Source organism: Leptonotus elevatus, chromosome 2, assembly GCF_054856555.1.
Source record: "Leptonotus elevatus isolate MCC_2025b chromosome 2, RoL_Lele_1.0, whole genome shotgun sequence".
Taxonomy (NCBI): Eukaryota; Metazoa; Chordata; class Actinopteri; order Syngnathiformes; family Syngnathidae; genus Leptonotus; species Leptonotus elevatus.
In genome coordinates, this window is record NC_141240.1 from 5,027,733 (window position 1) to 5,037,637 (window position 9,905).

The window sequence follows — 9,905 nt, forward strand, 5'->3', positions numbered from 1 at the left end:
AAGAAAGAAAGCGTGACTTGCTTGAAGTTATTTTTGTGTTTCCTGTCAATACACTAATGTGTCCATTTAACAAATCACACACACAAAAAATACATTACACATTTGCACACGTTCAGATAGGCTAACGAGCAGCCAATCATGATGCATGACTTTAAACACACATGGCTACTGAATCATGCTCACCTGTCAATTACGTCATCGAGTAATTAGTTTTAGCAAAGCACAACGAAGAAAGATGTAGTGTAAAAACTGTAATGTAACAGAATTTTTCTTTTTCTTTTACAGCTTTTTTCTGTTCTTTTACCCCAAAAAGTCCTTTAGAAATACATATATTGATTGTTAAAATACGTTCACAAATGTATTGTAATTTCGCAAATATTTGTTATTTAATGGAATAAAATGTACACTTCAACTTTAAAACCCTAAAAAAAATGGGAGAAAATATATATTTACCGAGAAATTAACAGTAAAAATGTTACCATAATTTCTTTGTGAATTGACGCATTTTTTAAAGTGAAAATAACTACAATTTCTGTAATTTACTATAGATGGTAGCATTTATTATATTAACATTTATTTTGAAAAGACATCTAATGAGAGATACACTGTAAAAAAAAAATCTGTTAAAAAACGGTAATTTTCCATAATCAAAGTACAGTTTTTAATTTTAATTGTAAGTTTTTAGGGTTTTTTTCCATTACACTTCCTAAAACTAGAGAGACTCTTTATCTGGACTGCGTTGCTACACTCCTGCTTCTCACTGGAATTGTCACAGATGAGATATTACATCATTTACATTTTGTTCCTAAACACTTGTCACAATGAGCACATATAGGGCAACATATTTCACTTTGCCATTTTTGTGGTTTATTTTATTCAATCAGGTTGTTCTTCATCCACCACGCACATTTTCAGAGTTTCAGGTGGCGTTGCGAGCTTGGGGCGTCTGTCTGCTTCATTATCATCAAAGAAAACACACACACTTCCATGTGCTCGTATACACACACACACACTGGCATGCCCTTTCACTATCCTGTCTGTTACGTCCCTTTGGGCTGTTGCCATGTGGTAACATATACGGAAGATATCCAACTGTGTCTTCTAGTGGTGACTTTGACCAATATTGGGGGGACGTTTGTCACCTCAGGAACTCGTCAGATCTATACATACAAGCCTGATTGTGGAAAATAAGGTTTCCGCGCAGCAAGAGGATTGTTTAAAGCCCTCACACATGTAAATCTCCACATTGCAACACTCACTGGTCTTATTGGAAAACAATGTTTTGTGGTTTGACAAATATTGCTGTATTTTTTTTGTATTATTATTATTATTATTATTAATCATTGAACTACAAAGATGCCGTGATTGTAAAGGAAAAACAATTGATCTGTCGGCTGAAGCTATATTATAATACAAAGACAGGAAAATGGGTGAAAAATAAAACGAGTGTGAATATTTTAGAGGCTGATGGTTCTATTTATTCACTGTACTCTGCAATTCCACAAATGAGACTCCATGCTTTGAATTGTCATCCACAGGTACATATAAAAATTCTAGTTAAGTATTAGTGTATTGATACAGTTAACTTAAGCGGCAGCCCTGGGTGCCATTTTATATTTTTTGTTGTGAAAGTTCTGGTGCATTTAGACAACACAGACTATCCTATCTTCTCGATTTAATCCAAAGGTGCATATACAATTAGAAATATAGGTTAGTAGGATTGGAAATTACAATATACCATATATTAGGGAAATTTGATATCACCTTTTTTTTCCCAGACCAATACCAGTACTCAACTCAAGTAGTTACTGACACCAATACCAAGCACTGATACCATTAGTACTTTTAGTACAAAAAAATTCCACAAAAAAAAAACTATTGACAGATTTTAAAGAAAGACCGATACATCATAATATAGCAGTTGTTGGGGTTTTTTGCCTTAAAATAGCATACATTTGTGGCATTTTTCTCATTTTAATTTCTAGTTCCTGATCGTAAAACGGAAACAAGAGGGCAATGCAGACATCACAAAAACGTATGAATAAATATATAAATAAATTGACATAAATGTTTTTCACAGGACAGCAACAATATGAACTTTATTGGTATGACTTGGCAAAGGTGGCAGACCGGCTAGAAGTCTCACTTATTGGAAATGTATATTTTGGTTGTGAAAGCTCAAATATGGTACAAAAGGAAATTTTTGACTGGCCGTTATAGCTGTGACATTGCAACGCCATTCACCGGCAGCTCCTATTGCACAAAACTGTGAAACTGTTGACAGTTCTTAGCGTTGATTGCTCACACAATGAAGCTAGCTGCTCATGCTAACGTGTAGTGTACGCGACCCATGAAGCACTTTGGATCTCTCCAGATAGCCTGTGTAGGATTGTCCTGGCAGACGAAGAGCTTGTGGAAGCTAAACAGACTCACCACTAACAATTGTCAGAATTTAATTAATTTAAATTAATCCATTTAGGGAACAGATTGGCAAAAAATGTCTCCATACAAAAGTCCTGCTTTGTACTGACTAAGGCGCTCTTTCCGTGACGGCCCATGTTCCCCCTTTTACCTGTCCATTGCCTCTTTCTATCTTCCTCCACCAGTCACCCTCCCTCGCCTCCATCTATCACCTCTCCTCCCCTTCACACTGGAAGACTGATGAAGAAAGAGAAATGTGGAGATGCGAGGTGAGAAAGCAATCATTTATCTCTCAGGTGATAAGTGACATTTGGTGCATGTGCGCACACACACACACACATACCCCCACGCACCCCCCCCCCACACACACACACACACACACGCACACACACACACACATACTGGTTAAGCTGTGTGCCACCCAGCAAACACACAGTTTGAATACTGATTAACCAATCAGGGCCTGCTTCTGCCCAGCACCGTAGATGCTTGTTTGGTACCATGGCAACCGTAAAAGCATCAGCCAAGTCTTGCTGAGGATGGATTGGCGCATGTTCCTCTTACTTAGACGGAGAAATAGCTCTGATCTGGAATGATCAACCTACAACAAGCTGAAAATTATGATCTCTGGAATTGCCTTTGGGGGGGGGCACAGATAATTAAAATACAATGTTACACACAACAAGTGAATATGCCCATTGCATTGCAAAGCTTATGAGAAAATGTTTTGCATTGGCACTCATACATCATATTATACACATCTCAATAAAGTAGAACGCTGCAAAATGTATTACAGAAATGTTAAACTGAAAAATATGGAGCTCATACTGCAGTCATTACACAAAGAGAAAGATGTTTTATTTATCATATGTTGATTACTGCTTATAACTAAACAAAACCTGTAGAGAAACTAGACTAAGTGCAATTTCTGGAGAAATTGCATGGGAATGCTGAATGCTAAGATTTGAATGCATGCGGAATGTTTATGAAGTAAATTGAAAGATAAATGATGTGAAAATGACCAATTACTAAATGTAATTGAATGATAAATTAATAAATAGAAAACTTGAGCTGCAATTTGTCTAAGGTGGGATTCGAACTGTCGCCTTGTGTTTACTGGTCAATGCTCGGCAGCACGACCCACAGAGGACTTGCTGTCATCATTGAAGTGTTGTGAAATGGTAGTGAAAGGATGTCTTGCTGTGCCAGTAAATGTGTCATTGCATATTAAATCAGAAAGGTTAGAAAGACAAATTGTGTGAAATGACAACTTATCAATTGTAGATGATAAATTAATAAATAAGAAAAGTTGAAAATCATCCAGTCTAAGGTGGGATTCAAACCATCGCCTCGTGTTTATAGGTCAAGGCACCGCCGCACTAGCCACTGGGCTATTGCTGTCATCAAGCAGCTGTGACATTGTATGTATTTGTCGTGACTATTGGGTATGAAGCCGAAATAATGTTTCGTGGCAGTTTGTTTGTTTGTTTCTTTTTTGTTGAGTGAAAAAAAAGAAAGAAAGAAATTGTTACTCGCCGGGTGGCACGTAATGGGGTAGATGCCACAGACTTTCGACTTCCAGGTTTTACACATCAACGCCGTTTCCGGCCACTGCTGGCCGCGTTCCAACACTCGCACCCCCACCCCTGCGCCCCCGCTCATCGGCGGGAGGGCGTCTCGGCTATCTGAAATGCTTCGGACACTGACACAGACACTACACACTCGCAGCCTCGCACCCGTCGACGATAACGCGCAACCGAGGGGCACAAAGGTGGAAGCGCAAGTACTGGGACACGGCCCTCACGTCGCAAACCGGAAACTGAAACAAAGTTGATGGGTGAAAACCCGGAAGTCCCACCTCCTCCGTGGCATATAGTCCATTGATGTTGTGGCGCGGGTAGCACACATAGAGGAGGGAAGGGGTGGAAAAGTGGGCACGTACGGGTGGACATGGGGAGGACACGCGACAACACGTACACACAGACACTACACTTCACGACAAACGAAATGGAATGGAGCCACTGCTTCCAAAGTCACAACTGTCAAGCTGACACCCGAGTGAATACTGACTACACAAATAGGGACTACGTGGGACTGGGTGCTGGAACAACAAAAAAAAAACAAGCAAACAGCCACCCAGCTCCCCGACTGGAGGCAACAAAAGGCTTTTATTGAGCTGGCACACCTGAAGCCAATGCGGTATTTAGTGCTCAGGGAGGAGCACCAACACATGCACACAATCCACCACTCAACAAATGAGAAAAAAAACCTGGGCCGTGCATAATATAGAAAAATATCTATGTGGGAATGCTGCATTCCCACAAATTATCAAAATAATTTTTGATATACAAACTGCATAGAAATTAGCCTTCTGAAAATAATTTCCTTTGTGTTGAATGAATCCATTTAATATGAGTTCCACTTGTTGAGCTGAGCTTTTGAAATAGTATCTTCTGTAATGTTCAAATGTGTTGGGATGATGTAGCGTTTATGATGTGATATATTTCGGCCTATTGCTGTGAAAGCATCTTAGGACATCTCGCGGGTTAATGAATTGTAAGGACGTAAACATGCACATCGAGCTGATACTCTATTTCTGAGGACAGAACAGCCCAGCATGTCGTTTGGTTCATAAAAATGCCATATCGAGCGGTTTCCTCCCACTCTGTTTGAAGTGTCTTTGAAGCCACTGTGCTATGAAGAAACAGGAGAGACACTTCTTTCGAGTACACCCCCCTCGAAAACCGGTTGATGTATTTCTGCGTGCCCAGTCAAGGTAGGCGGAAATAGACAAAAGGAAATCAGCGAGACGAAGAGATCAATGTCGACTGCAGTTCCAAGACCTAAAATAAATTAACAAAAAAAGAAGTTTTTTGGGGGGGGGGGGGGCGCTTGGTGACCTTAGTAACTGGCAGTAGAGGCAAACATTTGATTGATGTTCGTGTCACACGCAAGAGGCTGAAGGAATTTGGAACCAATAAATTTATCCCCAGAGATGTAGGGGATGGGTGATTTGCTCATCCGCCTCAAGGTTGGAGGTTTGAATCCCAGCTTCAGGTTCTGGCAAGACACTTGGAGATTGTGGGTGAATGCTGGACGTCTTGAGTACTCGCACATGCAGATTTTTTCCATAGAAATATCATAAGGAGGCTGGTGGGGAAGACGGGGACTCGGCGAGAGGAGGCTGGTAGCCCTGACGGGACAAGACAAGAAAAGGTTTGCTTGACTGTAGCAGAATGTGGGAAGCATTACTGGACGTGGAGAACTTTTCAGGACGAGGGGAACACTTGAAGATGACTTGACAACAGGACGGTGACAGGGATGGCGTGACGGAGACGAGGGAGAAAAGACTCAGACGAGGGAAACTTGATGGGGACGTTTGTGTAACACGTGATTATAACACATTCATTAATAAACTAAATCATTCAACCAGTTAATGGGGCCCGGCCGGGCACAGCCCGAAAAGGCAACGTGGGTCCCCCTTCCCATGGGCTCACCACCGGTGGAAGGGGCCAAAGGGGTCGGGTGCGCAGTGAGTTGGGTGGCAGCCAAAGGCGGGGGCCTTGGCGGTCCGACCCTCGGCTACTGAAGCTAGTTCTGGGGACATGGAATGTCACCTCTCTGACAGGGAAGGAGCCCGAGCTGATGTGCGAGGCTGAGAAGTTCCGACTAGATATAGTCGGACTCACCTCCACACACGGCTTGGGTTCTGGTACCAATCCTCTCGAGAGGGGCTGGACCCTCTTCCACTCTGGAGTTGCCCACGGTGAGAGGCGCAGAGCAGGTGTGGGCATACGCATTGCCCCCCGGCTGGGCGCCTGTGCGTTGGGGTTTACCCCGGTGAACGAGAGGGTAGCCTCCCTCCGCCTACGGGTGGGGGGACGGGTCCTGACTGTTGTTTGTGCTTATGCACCGAACAACAGCTCAGAGTACCCACCCTTTCTGGAGTCTTTGGAGGGTGTGCTGGAGAGCGCTCCCCCCGGGGACTCCCTCGTTCTGCTGCGAGACTTCAACGCTCACGTGGGTAATGACAGTGAGACCTGGAGGGGCGTGATTGGGAGGAACGGCCCCCCCAATCGAAACCCGAGCGGTGTTTTGTTGTTGGACTTCTGTGTTCGTCACGGACTGATCATAACGAACACCATGTTCAAGCACAAGGGTGTCCATATGTGCACTTGGCACCAGGACACCCTAGGCCGCAGTTCGATGATCGACTTTGTAGTCGTGTCATCGGATTTGCGGCCGTATGTGTTGGACACTCGGGTTAAGAGAGGGGCGGAGCTGTCAACTGATCACCACCTGGTGGTGTGTTGGCTCCGATGGCGGGGTAAGATGCTGGTCCGACCAGGCAGGCCCAAACGTATTGTGAGGGTCTGCTGGGAACGTCTGGCAGAATCCCCTGTCAGAAAGAGTTTCAACGCCCACCTCCGGCAGAGCTTCTCCGTTGTCCCGGGGGAGGCGGGGGACGTTGAGTCCGAATGGACCATGTTCCGTGCTTCCATTGTTGAGGCGGCCGATCGGAGCTGTGGCCGTAAGGTGGTTGGTGCCTGTCGGGGCGGCAATCCTCGAACCCGCTGGTGGACATCAGCGGTAAGGGATGCCGTCAAGCTGAAGAAGGAGTCCTATTGGGCCTTTTTGGCCTGTGGGACTCCGGAGGCTGCTGACAGGTACCGGCTGGCCAAGCGGAATGCGGCTTCGGTGGTCGCTGAGGCAAAAACTCGGACATGGGAGGAGTTCGGTGAGGCCATGGAGAACGACTTCCGGACGGCTTCGAGGAAATTCTGGTCCCCCATCCGGCGTCTCAGGAGAGGAAAGCAGTGCGCCGTTAACACTGTGTATAGTGGAGATGGGGTGCTATTGACCTCGACTTGGGACGTCGTGAATCGGTGGGGAGAATACTTCGAAGACCTCCTCAATTCCACCAACACGCCTTCCTTTGAGGAAGCAGGGTCTGGGGACTCTGAGGTGGGCCCCCCTATCTCTGGGGTCGAAGTCACTGAAGTGGTTGGAAAGCTTCTCGGTGGCAGGGCCTCGGGGGTCGATGAGGTTCGCCCGGAGTTCCTAAAGGCTCTGGATGTAGTGGGGCTGTCGTGGTTGACACGTCTCTACAACATCGCGTGGACATCAGGGACAGTGCCTCTGGATTGGCAGACCGGGGTGGTGGTTCCTCTTTTTAAGAAGGGGGACCGGAGGGTGTGTTCCAATTTTAGAGGGATCACACTCCTCAGCCTCCCAGGTAAGGTCTATTCGGGGGTGCTGCAGAGGAAGATCCGTCGGGAAGTTGAATCTCGGATTCAGGAGGAGCAGTGTGGTTTTCGTCCCGGCCGTGGAACAGTGGACCAGCTCTACACCCTCAGCAGGATCCTTGAGGGTGCGTGGGAGTTCGCCCAACCAGTCCACATGTGCTTTGTGGACTTGGAGAAGGCATTTGACCGTGTCCCTCGGGGAGTCCTGTGGGGGGTGCTTCGGGAGTATGGGGTACCGGGCCCCCTGATACGGGCTATTCGGTCCCTGTACGACCGATGTCAGAGTTTGGTCCGCATTGCCGGCAGTAAGTCGAATTTCTTTCCTGTGAGGGTCGGACTCCGCCAAGGTTGCCCTTTGTCACCGATTCTGTTCGTAATTTTTATGGACAGAATTTCTAGGCGCAGCCGGAGTGTCGAGGGGGTCCGGTTTGGTGGCCTCAACATTGCATCTCTGCTTTTTGCAGATGATGTGGTTTGCAGCCGAGTGTGAAGCGGTTGGGATGAGGATCAGCACCTCCAAATCCGAGACCATGGTCCTCAGTGGGAAAAGGGTGGAGTGCCCTCTGCGGGTCGGGGATGAGGTCCTGCCCCAAGTGGAGGAGTTCAAGTATCTTGGGGTCTTGTTCACGAATGAGGGTAGGTTAGAGTGGGAGATCGACAGACGGATCGGTGCAGCGTCTGCAGTGATGCGGACGCTGTATCGGTCCGTTGTGGTGAAGAAGGAGCTGAGCCGAAAGGCAAAGCTCTCGATTTACCGGTCGATCTACGTTCCTGCCCTCACCTATGGTCACGAGCTGTGGGTCGTGACCCAGGACACGCTGGAGAGACTACGTCTCACGGCTGGCTTGGGAACGCCTTGGGATCCCATCGGAGGAGCTGGCTGAAGTGGCTAGGGAGAGGGAAGTCTGGGCTTCCCTGCTAAAGCTGCTGCCCCCGCGACCCGACCCCGGATAAGCGGAATTGAAGACGGAACGGAACGGAACGGAAATTCAACCAGTTACTCCTCCCGCAAAATTTTATTTGGAATTGAATGCTTGTGGAGTTTCTATCATGTCCTTGATATTTAAGAAGAAATGATGTGCCCAAAGTAATCGATATTGGATTGAATCGGAGTGAATCAAAGCAGAAAAAAAATGGAATCGAACGGAACTCTTGTGAATCGAAATTGAATTGATTGAGGAAATTAGAATCGATACCCAGTCCTTATGTTAAACCAACGTGTCCTTTATTTAGCATCACATGTGTTAAAACCTGTAATCAGTCAGTCGCTCTATTTCCAGGGTGACAAGCAGTTACTGTGCTGTTTAATGACATGGTGTGTACCATACTAAAAATGGACCTGAGGAAGCGAAGGAGAGAGTTGTCTTGGGAGATTAGAAAGGAAATTATAGACAAGCCCATTAAAGGTAAAAGTTATAAGCAGCTTGATGTTCTTGTGTGAATACAATTGCACATATTTAAATGAAAATTACATAATTGTAGACAATTTCCTTGAATGAGGCTGCAAATTGATGAGACGGATAACACGAATGGTAACACAAGCCCAGGTCACACAACTTCCAAAGAAATTAAAGGCGAACTCCTCGGTCAAGGTCACATTAGTGTCACACCATATCAGCCGTAGTTGTTTGAGCCCAAGTGGACTTCATGTGAGACGACCAAACCCTGAAAATAAATCATCAACAGGATTTTTGTCCACGCCTGTTTTATGAATTTGTTTCAATTTTAAATAATTCTGGTGAGTCACAATTCAAAAGCAATGTGCAATTTTCTTATTTATTTTTTTTACTTTGGTCCGATTCAAGCTATTTATGTGACAACTGTGGGTCTGTTCGTTTTTTCTATACGTGGGTAGGAGGTGCATTGCTTGTTTAGCAGTGACACTTTACCAGCTAGCCTAATAGCCACAACTGCCCAAAAAGGTCTAATACAGCTTTTTGAGGATAGGCAAGTACATTGCCGAAAGGATGAAGCCAGACACATACGGTTGTTTGTTCATTCAAAATGGAATGGAATGAAGGCAAAAATGAATTGAATCCATGACCACGTTACTCCATACTGCCATGATGACATCACACTTTTCACAAGTAGGGAGCTGATGCAGTTATCACTTCTGCCTCATGAATCCTTGGGTTCAGTCTACACATCTAATTACCCTCATTGAAAAGCCCACAAATGCAAATGTCCAATTAAAAGTGCGCGCATCTGTCCCTGAGGTCCTCTATAAAGCCAAACCTG